Genomic DNA, 21995 nt, shown 5'->3' on the forward strand with positions numbered 1-21995 from the left:
GATCCAGTTTTTTTGATAGATATGCGACTGGGCGCTTCCAGGGCCCAAGGGCTTGAGTTAGGACTCCCCGGGCGATTCCCTTTCTTTCATCTACATACAAGGTGAAGGGCTTGGTCAAATCTGGTAGGGCCAACGCGGGTGCCTCTAATAATGCCCGTTTTAGAGTCTCAAAAGCCTTCTGGTGCTCTAGAGTCCAGACAAAGTTCCCACTTTCCTCAGTCAATGGGTACAGTGGAGCAGCCAGGGTAGCAAACCCAGGGATCCACAATCGGCAGAAGCCGGCTGTCCCCAGGAATTCCCTTACCTGGCGAGCGGAGGTTGGGGCCGGAATCTGGGTCACAGTCTTTTTCCGTGCGTCGGTTAACCACCTTTGGCCGTCCTTTAATGTGTAGCCTAAGTAGACTACTTTTTCCTGGCACAACTGTGCCTTTTTTTCGACGCCCGGTATCCCAACTCACCCAACTCGGCCAGGAGGCGCTTGGTCCCTTCTGCACAGTCTCCCGGGGTTTCCGCCGCCAACAGTAGATCATCTACATACTGTAAAAGAGTCACTTGAGGGTTTTTAACCCTATAATCAGTCAAGTCCCTGTGGAGGGCTTCATCAAACAGGGTAGGGGAGTTTTTAAAACCTTGAGGTAGTCTCGTCCAAGTCAGTTGTCCAACGATCCCCATATCAGGGTCGCGCCACTCGAAAGCAAAAAGTAATTGGCTTTTTGGGTGAAGCCGTAGACAGAAGAATGCATCTTTCAGGTCCAAGACAGTGTACCATTTTCGTGATGGGGGGAGGGAGCTGAGTAGGTTATATGGGTTTGGCACGGTAGGGTGTAAATCCTGCACTCTCTTATTTACTTCTCTCAAATCCTGGACCGGCCTATAATCATTAGTTCCAGGCTTTTTTACAGGCAGGAGGGGGGTGTTCCAAGGAGACTGGCAAGGAACCAGGATTCCTTGTTGGAGCAGCCTCTGGATATGGGGGCGGATTCCTTCTCTGGCCTCTTTGCTTATTGGGTATTGACGCACCCTTATCGGGAGGGCTCCGGCCTTAAGATCTATCACGACTGGGGGAATTCTCGTAGCCGTCCCTAGTCCCCCGGTTTCAGCCCATGCCGTTGGAAATTCGATCAGCCACTTATCGGTATTGAGCCGAGCTCTAGGCTTAGGCTGCTGATGGAGCCGATATTCTTCCTCTAGCTCCAGGGCCAATATCATGGTGGTAGGTGCGGACCAGGATACTGTAGGCCGAGGTTGAGCAAAATCTATTTGAGCTTTCAGTTTGGTTAAAAGGTCTCGACCTAGCAACGGGGTCGGGCATTCAGGAATCACTAGGAAGGAATGGGACACCCTTCCTTTCCCCAAGTCCACTGTCCGGGAAGTAGTCCATGAGTATTGTTTCTGCCCAGTGGCTCCAACAACCAGAGTCTTTTTAGTTTTTAATTTCCCCAAAGGTTGCTTCAGTACTGAATATTCAGCCCCAGTATCAATCAGAAAACTCATAGGGGTCCCCTCAACAGTTAGGGTTACCCTAGGCTCGGGGAGGGGGCCCGAGCCCCGTCCCCGCTATTCTTCGTCCTCTCCTAAAGACAACACCTTGGGTGTGGCCCTTTTCTTGGGGCATTCCCTTGCCCAGTGTCCTCTCTCCTTACAATAGGCACATTGGTCCTTGTCCAAGGGTTGCCGTCTGCGTGAGCCTGGTCGTGGGGCGTTGCCCAGGTTCCCTGACTGTCTGTGATCTGGCCCTGTCGCTTTTATCACTGCGGCCAGTATTTTAGTTAGTTTTTTTTCTCGTCTCCTGTCTCTCCTGTCTTCCCTCTCCTCAGCCTCCCTTCTCTCTCTCTCTCGCTTTTCCTCTTCACTCTCCCTTTTATGATACACCTTTTCAGCCTCCTTTATTACGTCCCGCAGGTCGTAGTCTTGCAGCCCCTCTAGCCTTTGTAATCTCCTCTTTATATCTGGGGCTGACTGTCCAATAAAGGCCATAATGACAGAGGCCTTCTGCCCTTCCGAGGACGGATCAAAGGGCGTGTACCTGCGGTAAGCCTCCATCAATCGTTCTAGAAAAACGGAGGGGGGTTCAGTGGGTCCTTGCTGAATCTCTCTTACCTTAGCCAAATTGGTGGGCCGCCTTGCGGCTCCCCGGAGACCCGCCACTAGAGCCCGGCGGTAAGCGGACAGCGACCCCCTACCTTCAGCCGTGTTATAGTCCCAATTGGGTCGGTTGTGCGGAAACCCTTCTTCCGCCTCAGCTATCGTTGCCGGCTGCCCGTTGGTGCCTCGGATATTCTTTCTTGCTTCCTGTGTGATTCTTTCTCTCTCCTCCGTGGTGAAGAGTGCCTGTAAGAGCTGTTGACAGTCATCCCAAGTGGGCTGATGGGAAAACATTAGGGACTCTATCAGGGCGGTTAATCCGGCGGGGTTTTCTGAAAAGGGGGGATGGTTATTTTTCCAGTTATACAGGTCTGAGGAAGAGAAAGGCCAGTACTGGAGGGGTGACAGCTGGTTGGGCCCCGCAGGAGCTCCATACTCTCTTAGCGGGAGCGCCACCGTGGTATCAGGCCCGTCCGGAGTGGCTCCGCGGCGGCTTCGGGTTCCAGCGGAGGGACCCGAGCCAGTCGCCCTCTGTCCTGATTGCGATCCTGGAGCGGGGGAGGGGTAAGGGGGAGGCGAGAAAGGGGGCCATTCGGGAGGAGGCGAGTTGATTTCGATTTTTGCCGTGTCTCCGCATCCTGCAGCGCCAGGACTCGGGGGCTTAGTTTTTCTGCTTTTACCCATGGCTTAACCCACGGGAGTGGGTACTGCACCAGATCCTGCCACACTGTAATATATGGTCGTTGGTCAGGATGGGACCCCGGTCTCTCCTGGAAAACAATAGCCCTCACCGCGAGGATAACAGTTAGATTAAACGTCCCCTCAGGGGGCCAACCCACGAGGGCCACTCAGAGGTGCAAAAAGTCTGCCAACGCCCTTTTTTTATTTCTACCGACAATTCGTGCGCTCTCGCTCTCACTTCAGTCCAGTGGTCTAAGGTCAAAGAGAGGGGGGTCGTCATAGTCTGTCCCATCCCGTCAAATGAGGTCCACGTAACGAACAAAAACAGAACAATGAACATCAAAAACACAGCAAGACAAAAACAACTTTGCCCGGTTGGTGTCTGTACAAGCCAACCGAAGGCGGTTTCAGACGGGAGGGGTTTTCGTGTCCTCCCTGGGAAAAAGAGTGCCGTTTCTTTTTCTACCTGAAAGGGGGTAGTCAGGCTTTCCTGACTCCCCTTGTCCCTTGGGGCGTCCCCCAGGGTTGCAGCCTGCAGTTCCCAGCACGTCTGCCACTGCAGCCGCTGGGCCCTCTCGGCCCGAAGCGGCGGCTGCCCAGATACCGAGACCAAAGCAATGCTTCGCGGCGCCGCACACACTCGCACACCCAGTCACTCAGGCTTACCTCCAAGGGGTCTTCGGAGTCTGGGGTGACCGCGCAGATCCCGGACGAGCCCCCAAAATGTAGGATTCCAAAAAGGAAATCCAACTCCAGTCTCGGGAAGGCGCGGACCCACAGACACAGGAGACCGAGCTTGATGCAAATGCACGAGGTTTTATTAAGCGGAGCTCCGGGTCGACACATATCTCTCGCAGGAGACAGAGGGGTCGACCCCGAACCTTAAGGGGCAAGCTCTTTTATAGGATTCGGAAGCATAAAGAGGGAAAAGGTTGGCGCGGTCTTACATGATTGGCTAATTTAAAACATTTAAACAGTTACATTTTATGGCGCGAATTGCTATGGCGCGAAGCAATTATCAGGTTACACACACGCGTCCCCATCTGGACCCCCTCCACCCCGACCCTCCCACTCTGGAGCACTCTCTTGTTCTCAATTTTCCCCGAACAGTTTAGGGCGAGTCTTCTATGAATAGAGTCAGTCAGGATCGATAAACGTTCCCCCTTATACCAGGAATCCTTAGGGTGTGGAGGTGCCTGTCTCTAAGGTATTAACTTTTAAATTTTTAATATAATTTACTTCCTTCAAAATAACCTCACATTCTGCTGATGGTACGCAGCATTGCATATTTTTTGTTTGTATGTTTCATGTTTTGTTTTCAAGCGGATGTTAGGGATCTCTATCAAAACTGTGAAATTCTCAAGGATAAAGCCTCTCTCACATACCCCATCGCACCTCCAGTAAGTGTTCGAATGTTTCTTAGATGCAGAGGAAATATTTGGGGCCCACGTGGCTGAGATCTGTTGCATCCTTAATCTCTCCCTTGAACTGTGCTAAATACTTTACATATGTTGTTTCATTTCATTCTCACAATAACCCTGAGACTGAGGTAGCGTTGTCATCTCAATTCTACAGACAAAGAAACTGAGGTTCAAGAGAGGGAAGCAAATGACTTGATTAGGCTCATCCAGGAAGTAAGAGGCCGGGGTGGGCCTGGACCCAGGTCTGGCACTGCAGAGCTCAAGGTCACTGCAGCCAGCTGGCTCAGACCATTCAGACACAGCGGGGGTGGCTCAGGCCTGAATCACAGACACACACTCTGATTAACAGTCTCGGTTTTGCAGAGGGGTCCCGTCCCCTAGGGTTCTTATGAAAATAAAATGAGAACGCAAATGTGAAAAAGGCTGGAATGAAAGAAATGATGCCGAGTTCCACAGACAACTGATTAATTCAGTAAAACCCATTATGAAACTCCCCTCACCTGCTCAGCTCTTCTGACTCCCCATTGCCTGCCACGTGGGTCTCAGATACCGACTTGCGTATACCGCCATGATGATCGTCACCATGTATACGACCTGCACTCATTAACATTAAATAATCGAACTTTACTTTGAATGCATTTATGTGGTTCAAAATGCAAAAGCCATAAAACGGCGTATAGCACATCTCTCCCACCCACCCTGTCAACCAGGTCCCCTTCCCAGAGACAACCACCCTTAGCAGTTTCTTGTATGTCCTTCCAGAGAAAGTTTACAAGCAATACACACACACACACACACACACACACACACACTTTTTAAACACAAATGGAAGCACATCAGACATAATGTTCTGCCCACTGCTTTTATGACTTAACAATACACCCTAGAACTTGTTCTACATCAGAAGATAAAAAGCTTCCTCATTTTTCAAGGCTGCTTTGTATTCACTTGCCCCATTCTTCAACCAGTTGATGGACATTCGGTGGTTCTTAATCTTTTGCTATTGCAAACAATACAGCATGAATAATCTTCCAATTATACTACTAATGACATAGCATCTTTCTTTCAATCAACTGTTTTCAAAAACTTTTCTCCCATCCTAAGCAATATCTCTGAAATCATAGGTTTGATAGGCTAATCATATATTTTTCTAATTCATATTAATATAAATAGATAAGAAATCCATAAGCATTTAAATAAAAGTACTTGTCTGTGTATCATCTATAATCATTTTACTTAGCCCCTGTGCCATGCATCCACTGTTTAGGGAAACTTTGGCTTCCGGGACGATCCACACTCCTTGGACAGGCACACAAGGCCCTTCAGGATCTGCCCTCAGCCTCCTTCTCCAAAGTCATTTCCCAGATATCCCATGCTCCAGCCTTGTGGAATCACATGCTGTTTTAGGTTCATCCCCTGCTTCATCATGCCCCTGTGACTTTGCACATCATCCTCTTCCCTTGCCTGAAGTGGCATCTGCACCTGGTACCCTGGAGAATTCCTATTCTCTCTTCAAGTCACAGTACAAGTTTTCCTCCTCCAGGAAGCCCTCTCTGCTTTCTTCACCCAAAACCTGCATCCACACACCTTGTGCATGCTTCTGCTGTTGCACTCAGTACACATAGCTAGTGTGCAGAGTAGCTAAGAAAGTAGGGTCTGAATTGGGTTGCCTGGGTTCAGATCCCAACTCTACCACTCACTAGAGGCTTGACCTTGGGCAAGTTGCTTAATCTCTTGGGGGAGCCTCAATTTTCCCACCTGTAAAATGGTGATAATCAAAATATCCACCTCGTAGTCACCATGAGGATTAAAAGATGTGTTTAGTAGAGTAAATGCTCAAAAAATGTTCATTATAGCTATTACCTTACAGCTCTGTTTCCTCCACTAGATTATTAGCTCCTTCTAGCTCCTGAGCTCCTTACTTACAAATCCCATCAGGCCTACCTTCAAAATAGATCTCATTTCTGAGCACATCGCACCTTGTCCATAGCGCCAGCCTAGTGTGAGCCACCATCCTCTCCCACCTGGATGTCAGCCTCCTAATGACCTCAGTGTACTGTTCCCAATCCCTTCATTCTGTGCTTTACAGCGGTCAGAGGGATCCTTTGAGATAGAGGTCAGATGGGGTCTTATCCTGCTCAGAACCATCCAGAGGTTTCCCATCATTCTTAAGGTAAAACCCAAAGTCCTTCCTATGGCAGCTGAGGCCCACACCTCCCTCTTCCTTGCTCCCCCTTCTCCAGCCTCCTTGCTGTTCCTGGGGCACGCAGAGCAAGTCCCCACCCCAGAGCTCTGTACTGGCCATCCCCTCAGTCTGCCCTTCCCCCAGAGAGCCACGCACTCGCTCCCTGGCTTCATTCAGGCTGCTGTTCAACTGCTCTCCTCGGGCCTCCCTGACCCCTGTCCAAAATGACCATCACCACCCCTCTCCAGTCCTTCTCTGTTCAAAGCACTCATGGCTTCCTGACCTGATGTTTATATTCGTCTGTCTGTCTGTCCCACTGAAATGCGTGCTCCATTAAGGACAGGGGCTTAATTTCATTCACTGCTGTCTCCCCAGTCCCCAGTCCAGTGCCTGGCACATAGTAGATGCCCAATAAATATGTGCTGAATGAACGGACACACGCACGACCGCAGAGCCTAGCACAGGGCCAGGGGCATTTCTGAGGGTTAGCAAATGTTTGGAGAGGAACAGAGAGATGGACACAGAGAAAAGAAAGCACAGAATGAATGAATGAAGGAGAGAAGGAAGTCCGGGGGGCTTTTTTTTTTGGTTTTCATGTCTCTTTAATGAGGTATAATTCACATACTACAAAATTTGCCCATGGCAGGTGGACAATGCAGTAAATTTTAGTAAATTTCCACAGCTAGGACACCATCACCACAACCCAGCGTGAGAGCTCTCCTCTCTCTCTTGTTGCCACTTGCTGTCAATCCCTACTCAGCCCCCGTCCCAAGCAACCACTATCAGCTTCCTCACCCTCTAATTTTGCCCTTTCTAGAAATTTCATATAAATAGAATCATACATTATGTAGTCTTTTCTGTCTGGTTTTTTCACAATGTTTCGTGATTATTTTTAGGGTCACCCACATCCCTGCATGCATCAGCAGTTTGTTCCTCTTTCTTCCTGAGTAGCATTCCATTGTTGTTGTTGTTATGGATTTCCAGCTTTGAGGAGCACCAGATGACTCCACCCTGACACATACATCAACGTCGTCAAGTGGTTCCAGCAGGAGCTGGTGAGAGATGACCCCTGAAGAGGGGCCTGGAGCAAACACATCCTGAAAGAATCATTTGAGAGCTCAAGTGAAACCCCCTGGGGACTCGCAGCAAAACCTGAGTGAGACTTTGCTGGAATGGGGAGAGCCAAAGGCCTTTATTACACAGATGGGGTGTCAGCCAGTGAAATAGGTATTACCACTGTTAGTAACGAAATAGGTATCACCACTGTTAGTAACGACCTTGTTGGATTCTCAGGTTCAGGGGCCTGGGAGTGTCCAAGTTCCTCAAAGAAGAGGTGGGTGGAAAAAGTCAGACGAAACAGCTGCTGAATAGTTTAGCTGCTGAGAGCAACAGCCATCCACACTCCCTGGGTTCAAATCCCAGATCTGCCAATTCCCAACTATGTGTTTTGAGCGAGTTAATTCAATTTCTCTGTGCCTCGGTGTTCTCAACTGCAAAATGGGAATAAAAACAATAGTCCATATTTCATAAGGTATTTGTTAGGCTTTAAAGAGATCATTAAAATAAAGCACTTAACATGGTACAGTGCCCAATAAATATTAACGAGCCAAGTTAGCAAGTAAGGAGAAGAAGCTGTCCCATGTGGCGGGAACAGCACGTGCAAAGGCCCAGAGGTGGAGAGAGAGCAGAGCTGCAGGGATCAATGGGAGGCAAGGCATGAGGTTGCGGCTGCCCTGGGAACCACAGGCCTGTCCTGGGCCCACAGGGCTTCTCTTCACAAGCAGAGCGAGGATGAGCAGGAGAAGAATTTCTGGGGCACTGGCAAATGACCTTGTTTGTGTCTGTGTCTCGCCAGCTAAATTGTCAGCCCTTTGAGGAGAGGGACCTTGTTTCTCCATCGTTGTACCCATAGCACCTGCCACCACACCCTGCGTGGAGTGAGTGCTGAGTTGGTGTTTGTGAGATGATGTTAAGAGCACAGGAAAAACCTCCAGACCAGGACTCTGATTCCATCTTGGCCTTTCGAATTCTCTCTGGCACCATGACCAAGTCATGCCACTGATGCCCAGCTTTCACTGGACTAACAGAGATCATGGAGGGGATTTTAGAAATGAGGAAACGCAGGTCCAGAGGACAGGAAGGACGCCGTGAATGTCAAATCTTAAGTCAGCAATAGCATCAGCGCTGGAAACCATTCCCTCTGCTCAGCCCAGTGCCCATTCCCTCCCGATTTCTCACAGGGCAGATCAATGGTGGATTTCGCTGTGTAGTTGAATTTCATATCCTCTATCAGGCTTGCACATGTATTTTCAATGAGCTGATCAACTCATCTTGAGACTTGATTCTTCCAAACCAAGCCAGGGGTTAATAATAAGCACTTATGACAGTGATATGCAGAAGATTTCAATCCTGTATTACAAATGAAGAAACTCAACCTCAAAAAAACTGAATTTACTTGTCCAAATTCACTCACCTGGTGGGGAAGTTGCAGAGTCCAAATTCAAACTTAGGTCTTCTCGAATCCAAAACCCATGCACTTATCTACTGAGAGTGGAGTTAAGGAGCTTTTGTGCAAGTGTTCTATTGGAAGTTTTGGGTTCTGCCTGCACAGGAAGGCCCCAAGGACAGAAGACTGGAGTTTGGGGTGATGGCTCAGCCATTACAGAGGTTCAACACCATCTTGATGTGCTTGGCTACTTGAGAAACCAATGAAAATCTCAAATCTCTTCCTAATTCCCTCCCTTTCTCCTTCTCTGAGGGGCAACGAGCCTATAAGAAAAATCTTAGCTCTTTCCATGTCCATTGCCCAGACTGATAAACAGAGGTCAAACAGAAATGTAGCTTCATAGCTTCATAACTTATTCTTGGGGGAAAGTAGGGCATGCTCTGGGCTATGACATCAGATGCAGCACAAAGGATGCTGGTCATCTTCAAGTTCAAGAGCCTCCAGAGTCTCCACAATTTCCTCCCTCCAAGCCCCATTCTCCTTCAAGAGAATCAATGCTTTCGTTTTGCTTGAGCTGAAATTCACATTTAAAGCCCCATTACATCATAAAATATGTCTCGTGCATCTGTACAGATTTACAAAATGTATTACTGTCTTTTGCATTTATTTTTTTTCTGTAAAGATCTATCTTAATCCAATATTGCTCCATCTCTATTAAGGCACCTCATTTAAAGGTTATCCTTGTAAGAACACTACTTAAGTACCTGCAATTTCATTCTCAACATCAACTGAAGAACTCTAGAAATAAATGATTGCTACAATTTAGTGAGCACCTACTGTGTGCCATGTATCTTACACAACAATATATTATTCAGGATATAAGTTTGGTTGCTAAAACAGAGACCCGCAAACTACAGTGTTTATTTTATTTTATTTGTGTGTGTGTGTGAGGAAGATCAGCCCTGAGCTAACATCCATGCTAATCCTCCTCTTTTTGCTGAGGAAGACCGGCTCTGAGCTAACATCTATTGCCAATCCTCCTCCTTTTTTCCCCGCAAAGCCCCAGTGGATAGTTGTATGTCATAGCTGCACATTCTTCTAGTTGCTGTATGTGGGACGCGGCCTCAGCATGGCCGGAGAAGCGGTGCATTGGTGCGCCCAGAATCCGAACCCAGGCAACCAGTAGCGGAGCGTGCGCACTTAACCGCTAAGCCACGGGGCCGGCCCCAAACCAGTGTTTAAATGATATAAAATTTTATTTCTCTCTCATTTAACAGCCTAGGAGTAAGCCATCCAGGGTTGGTAGGGGAGCATCAAGATGTCAGAAATCCCAGGTTCCTTCTATCTTGTTCCTCTTCCGTCTTTAGATGTTGCCCTCATTTACCTTGTCCAAGATGGCACATTGCTACATTCCAGCCAGCTAGGGAGAGGAATGGAGAACAGGAATGCCCTTTTCTTTTCAGGACATGAACTTATAGATGGCACAGCTGCACATTTCCCATTAGCCAGAACTTAGTCAATAAGTATGCCCCCCTGCAACGGAGTCTGGGAATTGTAGTCTTTAACCCAAGTGGCATGGATCCAGTTAGAAACCAGAGGTTCTATGACTATGGAAGAAGAGGATAATGGATATAGGGGCACCACCAGCAATGTGAGCCATACAAGGTGATGCTAAATGAGGCCACGCCCCAAGAGTTTTGAACATGTGATAAGAACAGGCTGAAAATGAAATGCCCTGAGAGAGGTACAGCCTCACCTGGACTGGGATGTCCATGACTCATTTCCAAATTTACTTAATATGAAATAACCCAAAAGATGGGATGTGGGGTTGTGCTAACTGTGTGGCAGGGGCAGATCACACCCCTGTGGGTGGGAGTGGGGTTTCCCCTGAAGAGAAGGGATGTTCCCATAATCAAATCTCCTGTAGGGTTGTCAATCCTGGAGCAGGAAATGGGGATTCTGAAAATAGAGCTTAAAGGAGAGGGATGGAAAATTGTCTCCTCTCTCTGAACTGGAGGCCAGCTGGGCCTGGACTCCACAGGGTAGCGAGGCCTAGAGGATTTCTGGTGAGGGAAAGGAGAAACTCGGGCCCAGCCATGGAGAAGCAGGCTGAGAGAGAGACACAAAGCCAGTTAAGGGAAGCTGAGGACACATCTTCATCTGTTCAGTCGTTGTAAATTATTCTCTATTTTCCTTCTTTTTCAACTGGTCCCAAATTGTCAGTAAAAGCTTGTTTAATAGCTACATCTTGGTCTCTGTTCTAATGGGGAGAATGAAGGCAAAGTGCCTGCCCCACAATTCGGAAGTAGATCTGCCCCTCTGGCCTTCCTTCAATTCCTCAAATAGCCACATTCCTTCCTGCCTCAGGGCCTTTGCACACACCATCTCTCTGCCTGGAATGCCTGTCCCTGCCCCCCACCCTGCCTGTACACTCCTCACTTTGAGCTATCATCTAGAATGTTACTTCCTCAAGAAAACCCTCCTGGACTCTCCTAACCCTCACCCCCTAGACTCAGTAGGTTCTTCCTGATACTCTCTCATAACTCTCTAATTATCATGTCCATGGTTTGTAATCACATATTTATTCATGGGATTGTTTGATCAGTATCTTTCTCCCCTACTAGACTGTAGTACCACAAGGGCAGGAACCATGTCCAGTTTTTCTCACGCCTCAATGTCCAGCACCTAGGACAGTACCTGGCATACAGGTGCTCAATAACTATGTGTTGAATGAATGAATGAGAACAGTGTCCCACCCCTGAGGCCAGAGTAACACGGGGTCATCAGCAGAGGACAGCTCTGGCCACTAGAGTGTTGACTCCCAAGGGGCTTTGGCAAGGTTGCAGCACCGTGGCGGCTTGAGGGGGAGATGGGGATAGAAACACTGCTGGTTCAGAAGGGTCCCCCAGGAACCTCCCAGAAATACTTGAGGAGACACATTGGGACTTAAGGGGCTTAACCTGATGGGCTCTCATCTCATCATCTGGATTATACACATGAAAATGATCTCATCTAATTCCCTAGCCATCCTATGGGGCAGGTGTTTTTTATCTCCAATTAACAGATGTGGAAAACTGAGGTTCAGAAATGTTCAGAAACCACCCAAGGTCACACAGTGAGTAAATGGAGTCTGGATTCAAACCCAGGTCTGCCCATCTCCAAAGACGCCCTCATTCTACACACCCAGTTTGCTTCTCAGAGAAACAAATGGAAATGGGAAAAAACCCACAAAGTCAATTCACTGAAATGACTTGAATGACAAATGTTTCCAGCTGCCAGCTGCTCTAGGAGGACTTTTCTTCTGCATGAATGCCTCCCTGGCTGAGTGCTCCCAGGCCACTCTCTGAGAGCCCCTGCTGTTTAAATTTGACACTGACTACTTTTCATGAAGCTTGGTTTCAGTCATGTCCTTTGGCTTCCACAATCAAACTCTCAGGTTTACAGGTCTTTGAAGACTGCTGTTGGGGCTCCCCTGAACTGCTTCTCTCCCAGCCTAGGTGAGATTTTTTCTCTCCCTCTTTATTCACATAACCAACCTGCTTTTGTGTCCTGTCTTCTGAACACACAGCAGTTTATCTATGCCCCTCAAGGGTAGCATCATCCCAAACAGAACACACTGAAATGGACCCAGTCTTTCCAAAAAGCATTCAGGTTTGTGTCTCCAAAGCTTTAAAATATGCATCTATTTCATCTAGCATTTCCACTTCAGGGGGTTTATCTCAAGATCAAAATCAGATAGATGTGCAAAGATGACAGATCAAGGATATTTTACTGGCAGAAATGTTTGCAACAGTAAATATATGGAAACAACCACATATCCAATAATAGGGGATTGGTAAAATGAATAGAGATACATCTAGACAGTGATTTACAATGTAGTCGTTAAAAATGACAATGCAGACTTTTACTCATGATGAGAAATATTCACAGTGAGAAAAAGTAGGTTCAGAAGCAAATTGTATAATATGATTTCATTTCCTTTAAAATGCAGATTTAGGGCTGGCCCCGTGGCTCAGTGGTTAAGTGCGCATGCTCCGCTGCTGGCGGCCCGGGTTCAGATCCCGGGCGTGCACCGACGCACCGCTTCTCCGGCCATGCTGAGGACACGTCCCACATACAGCAAGTAGAAGGATGTGCAGCTGTGACATACAACTATCTACTGGGGCTTTGGGGGAAAAAAATAAATAAAATTAAAATGCAGATTTATTTGTTCATTCAACAAAATGTGAGTGGTTGCTATTTATCAGGTCCTGTGCTGGGAGCTGAGAATATAGCAATGAATAAAATAAGTATTATCTCTCAGGAGATCACCAATCTACTGACTATTTTCTGCTGGTGATCACTTAAGTCAGTGGCTCTAACTCTTTGAGCCTTAGTTTCCTCATCTATAAAAAAAAGGATAATAGTTATCCACAGAGATATGGGAAGGTCAAACGTATGAATACAGGGCTCAATAAATGTAAAATACTATATTTATCACACCAAAATCACACTTCCAATCCACTAGGGATTACTGTGATTTTATCGAAAGGCCCTGAGACTGCATCTCAAGTTCTAGTCTCATCACAACCATCAAATATCTGTACAACGCAGGGTAAATTACTGCATTTAGTCACTTCAGTCTGTTGGTTAGTCAGTCATTCAACAAACACATATGGAGCACATACTATGTGTCTTATCATAGCCTATAAGGTTCTACACTCTCTGGTTCCTACCTACCCCTCTGCCCTCTGCTCCCACCACTGGCCTTCTTGAAGTTCCTCAAACGTGCCACGTGTGCTCCCATTTCAGGGCCTTGACTCTTGCTGCTTCCTCTGCCTGGAATGTTCTTCCTTCTGTACATATCATGACTGCATCTTTCTATCTTTCGGGTCTTAGCTTGAATATCTCCTCTCAGAAAAGTCCTGAACATCCTAGGGCATCCTAGACCTGCTCCTGTCTCTACTTTATTGTCGTCGTAGCATTTACCACTATCTGATGGATCAAATTTATTTTCTTGTTTACTATCTGTCTTCCTCACTGTAATGTAAGCTCCAAGAGAGCAGACACGTAGTTTGTCTAGTCCATTGCTATACCCCAGCTCTTAAAACTGTACCTGTCACATAGTAGATGTTTAATAAATTTTGTCAGATGGATGGATGAATGAATGAATGAATGAAAAGATGTGCCTGGCCCTGTGCTAAGGCAGAGGCTACAACAGTGAGCAAGGCACAATCTCTTACAGTCATCACCTTGTGATGCCTAGTTCCTCCAACCTCCAAAAGGGAATTCTTCTTGCCCCCTTCTCACCCGAGAATCCTTCACAGTTATGAAACAAGCATTCATTTACATATGCACAACCCCCTATCAGATCCTTTCTCCAGCACTCTCCTCTGCCAGAGCGCTGAGTAATTATCCTTTAGAATCTACAATGGCTCCAAATTTTGATTAAATGCTTTCTTGGCTTCTAAAATTCCAGGCCAGACTATTAGGCTGTGCTCTGCTGTGGCATTACCCGGCCCAGTGATTGACTGAGACAGACATTGTTCCCCTCTTACTTTGCAGCTATTTCCTTGAGTATTTTGATCCGGGCGAGAAGTATGACATTATTGATTTGCTCTGCTCCACTCACCAACTGCCTCATCTGCGAGAGCAGGAATCTTTATGGCTTCAATAATTTCCCAGAGTGCAGAGAACTCTTTTATATTTTTGCTTGGCACTTTGCAATTCTGTAAATTTTTTATGGACTCTGAGGTTAAGTTTCATCCCTTGCTCCCAGGCTCTTTGGGATGTCTGCCTGTGCTCTAAGAAAGAACCTGAGCCCTTTGTACCCAGTCGTGTCTCACACCATCCTTATCTTTAGGGAGGGAGGGAGAGAGGGAGAGAGAGAGAAATAGGATTCTAGCACTTTTTCAGTTCTATACTTCTTTTTACTGAAAAGAAAGGGAAAAAAGCAGCTCAGAAAGGTTGAGTGCCTCAAATAACACAGGCAATAAGTGGGAAATACTCTACTGCTTCTGGGGTGGTCTTTGGTGCTGTTCTCTGATATTTTGGTTCTCTTCCTCCTGGGCACAAAGTAGAGGAGTCCCCTTCTCTGCCCCCATAAGGCCATGTGACTTTCAGTAGCCAATGAAATGTGAGTGGAAGTGAGCTCTGCCACTTCCAGGTGGACACCTTTAAGAGCTGGTGTACAATTCACCATGTCCTTCCCACCTCCAGATGGTGGAGGCTCCATTTACCTGCATCTCTGAATGAGAGCAGTGACTCAAGAATGACACAGAACGTAAGCAAGAAATAAATCTTTGTCATTTTAAGCACTAAGACTTGGGGATGTTTGTTAAGACACATAATCTAGCTCATCCTAACTGATACAGCCTCCAACTCCAAAGTCTCCCAGGTAAGGTCATTTGGAAATCTTTAGGAGATAATTTTGGCTGGAAGATCTGGAAGATTTGGACAAGAAGAGAACCTGAAAGACGCAGTTGTTTTTACATCATGGATTTCTCATGTATAGTTTTGTTTAGATCAAGAGTTGAAAAAGCTATGAAACAAGGAAAAGTTCAATTCACTAGGAAAATATTCAAGTCCCTTCACAACTTGACCCTAGGCTTCCTTGCCAGCCTCCACTCCCCAAATCCACACCTCAAGCACTCTATGCTTCAACTTCATTAATCTCTTTCCTTGCACACATATATCATTTCTTCATTTGCACAGTCATTCATTCAACAAATATCTATTGAGTTTCTTATGTGTTCAAAACATCTTGATGGACTTCAGTGTATCAAATTGTTGCATACACTTATTCTTTGAATGTCCTGGCCACCACTCCCCAGTCTTTCTTTTCAACTTGGTGAACTTGATTCACGTTTCAAGGTCCAGATCAAAATCCTTTCTATTGGGAAGGCTTATCTGACACCATTTTTTTTTTTCCAAAGCACATTTAGCCTCCTCTTTCTCTGTGTGTTTATGACATTTTGTAGGCCTTTCTTTTACCCACGGAGCACATGGTACTATAATTACTGGTTCACATATTTATCTCCCTCACTAGACTGTGAACTCTTTTTGAGGGCATGGATCACAACCTCAGTCATCTATGAAGCCCTAATGCTTGGCTCATAGTCTACGCCCAATAAATACTCGACGAATGAGCAGATGAATGGTGTGACACAATCTTGTTATTCTTTCTGATTCTGCTTCCAACATCCCAGCATCTTAGTTCTCCATAGGGGAAAATAGCCACACCCAGAGTCCTAGAAGCCTTGCTGAGCTGGAAGTTTGGGTGGGTATTTAATCTCTGAACATACCTGGGTGGGTTGGTGGACATGGGGAGCTGTTTAACATCTCTGTGCCTTTCTGGCCTGGGAGAAGCAGAGACCCCATGAATGTGCTAATATATCTTCATGATAGACAGCCACCAAGACTTGCTGAGGGGAGCAAATGCCACTTAATGAGAGGAATCACCCTCTTAGAGACCCCAGAACGTAATTACTCCAGTGAGGATGTCATCCTTCTCTGCTTGCGTTTTAAACAGAATAAATCATATCCTACCCTCATGAGCCCAACACTCGGATGCCAACGGCGGAGCATAATAAGACTTAGGCTGTGCAGCAAGGCCCATCACGTCTGCAGTAACATCAGCACCATCGATCTGTGGAAGTAACCTCAAGTCAGTTGAGCTTTCTGATGGACACCTCCTCCTCGGTTCCCCTCCTCCCCATGCTCGTGTCTGCACAGAGCTTTCTGTGTTGGTTTCCTCAACCGCATTTGACATAATCCATATTTTCCACTTTAAATATTTATAGCAAACTTGGAGGGAAAACATTCTCTTTTCAACAGGCCTTCTAATTTCATTTAACAGTAAAGGTCAGAGCAATGAATGCTCTGCAACGGAATTTCTCTCCTCATTTTCAGCCTATGGCAACCAGAATCAAGGGCAGGAAAATGAGAATCCTTCTACCCAGCTTCATCCTCCATGCCCTCCCTATCAGTCACCTGAATGCCCCCCGTTAAGGGGCAAAACAGCTGAGACATTACTTTTTAATAGATTTATAACATTTTCCTGATTATAAAAATACATGTCCCTTGCAATAAGTCCAGTATATATGTTATACAGTATATATGTTATATATATATATATATATATATATATATATATAAAAAAGTCACCTTTAATCCACCACCTGGAAATAATGGTTATTAACAATTTTGTGTCTAATCTTTTAGATCTTTTTTCCTAAAAAGGATTATATTATTTCTTACTAAAATGGGATTGTATTATGCATAGTATTTTCCTTATTTGATTGTATTATGCAAACTTCTTTCTTCTAATTATAATTATAGTGTGGAAATCTGTCTTGTGTGTGATTGTATGTGTTTGTCTAACGCACATCATAATTTTTAACGGCTGCATAATATCCTGTTGTATAAAAGTACTAGAGATAATTAATTAATCCCCTATCGCTGGACACTTAGGTTGTTTCCACTTGTTCATTATTATTTTAAAAAATAATTTAAAGATATGGCCACTATCCCTCTACAGACAGAAGAGTGCTCTTCTCTTACTATTTCTTTCATACAAATTTCTTGATATGGAATTGCTGTTTCAAAGGATATGGGTCTTTTAAAGACTTATGACTCACACTACCAAAAAAAGAAAAAAAAAAAGACGAGTTTGCTTTCACAAGCAGTGCCTGACAACGCCTATTTCCTTTCAACCTCACCAGTTCTGAGTATTAGCCATCTTCAAATTTATGACAATCTGATAGCAGAAAAAATGGTTATCACATTGCTGCCTCATTGTTAATACATTTCATTATGTTTAAATGTTTCTTAAACATTCATACCTTTTCTGTTGTGAATTTGCATATTTATAGATCTTGCTCATTTTTCCCCATTGGGGTAATTTGCTATGCCATCCTTTTAAATGGTAAAGACATATATGCCACAAAGAGTCTTCTTACTGTGACTTTTGTCCTTTAATTTTGTTCTCTTGACCTGTGCAGATTTATAAATTGTGTGTAATAAACTCCAACAATGTTTTTCCCGGATGATTTCTGGTTTTGATTTCAAACTCCAAAAGGCCTTCCCCTCTTCCAAGAGAATGGAACCTTCACCTACATATTTTAATATTTTTTATACATTTTGTATTTATTTGTTTATTTTTTATATGAGTATTTAAACAATACGATGAAATTTATTTTGGAATAAGGTGTGAGGAAGGGATCTAACTTTATTTTTCCCCTACAGTTAGCTCATCTTTCCAATACCTTTTCATGTACAATTAACCCTTCCCTCTGGTTTGAAACATCACATTTATAATATATAAACTACTTCTATATTTGTGTCAGGCAAACACACTTTCTTAGTCAGATCAAACGAATCCCTTCACTGCTCTTGTTTTTTCAAAATAATCCCTGAATATTTTCAAATATCTATTCTTCAAGATGAATCTTAGTATCTTGTCAAGTAATAAAGAAAATTCTGCTAATATTTTAATTAACATTGCATAATATTTATATAATTTGGGATAAATTGGCATGTATCCAATACTAAAAACATGAGTTCCATTTATTTACCTCTTATATCCTTCAATAAAGATTTGTAATTTCATGCAACATAGCATATACACATTTCTTATTAAGTTTATGTCTAAGCATTTTACATTTTTATTGTGGTCAGAATTTTATTCTAATTTTATTTTATTATTGATATTTGCTGATCTATAAGAAAGCTATTGGGGATTTTTGTCTATATTTTGTACCTGTAATTGTTTTTGAAGATGATTATTGGATGGCTAAAGCCATCTCATTGTAGCTCATGGTTTCAGTTGTACTACGAATAGGCATAAATCATGCAAATTCATCTGGAAACCCCACAGGTATGAGAATGCCTATGTCACTTGGAAAGTCCACCAAGGATAGTTGTATTAATCATGTTTTTTATTTTCTGTATTTTATGATGCTTTGACATCTTGAGGCTTTGCTGATCTGGGAAAGACTGCCCTTCCCAGGGCTAGCTCATTCCCAGAGATAGCCAACTACTCCCCTGCAAGCACACCTTTCATATGCAAACCAGCCAATCCAAAACCCATGCTCCCCAACCACCTCCTTTACTGAGCTCTTACACTCCTGGTGATATTCCCTTGTCCTAATCGACCCATGGCCAGGTGTGAGACAACTCAGGGCAGCCCCAACCCAGAGCGCAATGAAATCATTCAAACTAGTCAATCCTAAGCCTGCTGAACCTGCCTTGCCTGTTTCTTCCCATGGAAATGACAATAAAGACTTGTGCCCATTCTTCCCTCCTGCTCCTCTGCCTCCTGACCAACCCTGGTGCTTCCCCATGTGGCCCTGTACAGCCTGGGTGCCCCCTCCTCTTAGGAACTGTAACAAACTCTCTTTTCAATGGTAGTCGTCTGTTGATCTGTTGGTCTCATCATGCTCGAACAACAATGAAATCTACATTTTAAAACAATAGTTTTAGTAGAATGTAGGAATAGATAGCCTGATATGGGAGCAAGAGGCTGGGCTTTAGAGCCAGACCATCCTGGGGTTGAATTAAATGGCTTTGCTTGTTCGCTGTGTGACCTTAGACAAGTATCTTACTCCTCTGGTACTCCATTTCTCTCTGCAAGACGGAGGTTCTGAAAAACAATATGACTCGCTGAAATTCTCCCAACTGGTGGGTGGCTGACTTGGGATCCAAACTCACGCAAGTTGAACCCCAGTCTGTGCCCCTGTCACTAAATCATGTTGTACTTCCTCTCATTGTGATGTGTGAGGGTCTTTCAGGGCCCCAGCTACCATTCTGAGTCCCTGATACCATCATCCAGGTCTAAAACTAGAGTCTAAGATGCAGAAGAAAAGGAGAAAAGACAGGGGCTTCCTTCCACTAGCTGAAGCCTACTATTTCCGTTAATCAAGGATCCTGGCAAGTTGGAGTCTTACTGATCTAGTGGGGCTAACACGTGTTTTACATACCCAGTGCATTGTGGGACACACTGGCAGCCATCTTGAATAGGCAGGAGAGCACCAGCAAGGATAGCAGCCTGGATTAAAATGTCCGCTCTGTAATTTGTGAGCAACTTGAGGACCCACAGCCTCCCATCAGCTCTTGTGAGATGTGCACAAAAGGAAGAATCGTACAGGTTCTTCTCTTTTATATGCATCTACCACTTATTAAGAGCTTACTTTCTTCTGAGACTATACTAAAGAATTCATAACCACGAATTCATGTAAACTTCACAACAGTCCTGTCAGAAAGAAATAGTCATTATCTCTGTTTTACAGATTAGGAACCTAGGATTCAGAGAATCAAGAGTCTAACTCAGGGTCATACATCAAAGAAGTGGCAGAGTCTGGATTTGAACAAAGGCCTGCCTGGCTTTTAAATCACTGCTCTGCTGTCTCTCTTTTGATGTTCCTGGTGCCCACTCACACCCTGGCATTGATAGGTTCTGATTGGCTATTTGTTGGTGATCCTATTGGATCAATAATGAGTCACTAATGAACATTCATAACAGTGCAGGTGGCACGATAAGCAGTATTGCAGAGACCTCGTGTTGCTCGTGTTTTATATTTTAACTACAGCTGTTGGCTGCCCTCTTGTTCAGCATGGCTGCCCGTGTCCCATGATGTACTGGGTATGTGAAGCATGTCTTGGCCGCAGAGGCCCCACCCAACGCATAAGAGTTGATGTTACTGTTAAGGAGACATCCAACAATGTACAAAACAACGAGTTCTGCAGATAAAATCTTCCCACATCCACATATCCCCTATAAAATAACTGAGAGAGGACACACAGTGGATGTTGGCCAGTAGGGGGGAAACATACTTGTGCCGATCTACAACTGAGTGTTCCTCATTGGTATTTAGGCAGGGGGTGTTCACTGGGCTGAGCTGGGCCTTTTTGCCAGAGGAGCTACTCTCCCCCGCTAATTCAGTCCTGCCCCAGTGTGCCCACACGTACCCATTGTCTAGAGGAGGGGCTGGGGTCAGAAGAGCTGTTATAGGTCCTGATATTCCCAAATGCAGGCCCCAGGGAGCTCCACATCCCAGGTGCTGAGTAGGCTACCCTACACATCTGGAGCACATGGTCCTCCCCGGGAGGCTGCAGGGGCAGCATTTAGGAGCGAGCAGGAACAGAAAATCCCTCTTCTGAAATGTTATGCATTAATGTGAGAACAACATCTGGCCCGGAAGCCAAGGACCCCAAAGCCTTTGGCTTGTGTGTGACCTCAGGGAGCTTCAGGCTGTCTGGGGCGGGGTGAGCCTTACTCATCATACACGTTGGCACAAAATCACATCTGAAAGGACATCACTCTCTGCTAAGGACACTAGGTCACAGAGGCTGCAGACCATATGGCGAATCAGATTAAGAGGGCAAGAGAGATTTCCTGTGCCAAGGCATCAGTCTCATTGACATGGATTACAACCTATGGCTGAAGTCATTTCCTCTCAGTCAAATGCTGAGGAGCTTGGAGACCAGAGCAGCGACCGGGGCAAGGCGTCAGGAGAAAGGGTGAGTTACATCTTGTGACTTCTCTGGTTTGGAGCTTTCTAATGAGCAAAAATCCATTTGTTCTGACATTGACAGGCAGAAAGGGATGTCTGCAGTGCTTAGAGACAGGGATTCCAACATGTGGGTATGGCATCCGGCAGCCATCATTTACATGTGGTTTGCACTTGACCATGGGGATTTTCTGGCAAAGCCTCGAAAGCACTGGTTTCTTCATTAACTACCAGGTAATGGTGCATAACAGGCGTCTCTGAGCCTCATCCCAGACCCTTACCCCATCCCTGACTCTCCCCACCTTTTGCCTCGACTATGCTAAGGGTTTCTGGTGCATTGTCTCATTCAATCCTTAAAACCACCCGTGAGTGGCAACCTACAGGAAGCAACATAGCACAGTGGTTAAGGGTACAGACTCTGAGCCAGGTCGCTCTGCCACCTCCTTCCTGCGGATCTGTAAAATGGAGTGCAGTGGGCTGAATGGCGGCTCCCAAAGATGTCAGGTCCTCATCCCTGGAACCTCTGAATGTTGCCTCATATGGTAAAGTTTTTGTAGATGTGATTAAGCATCTTGAGATGAGGGATTATTCTGGACTATCTAGGTGGGCCCTATTGGCCATCACAAGTGTCCTGACAAGAGTGAGGCAGAGAGACATTTGACACAGACAGAAGAGGAGAAGGCAATGTG

The sequence above is a fragment of the Diceros bicornis genome, chromosome 26 (genome assembly GCF_020826845.1).
Source record: "Diceros bicornis minor isolate mBicDic1 chromosome 26, mDicBic1.mat.cur, whole genome shotgun sequence".
In the NCBI taxonomy this organism is placed as follows: Eukaryota; Metazoa; Chordata; class Mammalia; order Perissodactyla; family Rhinocerotidae; genus Diceros; species Diceros bicornis.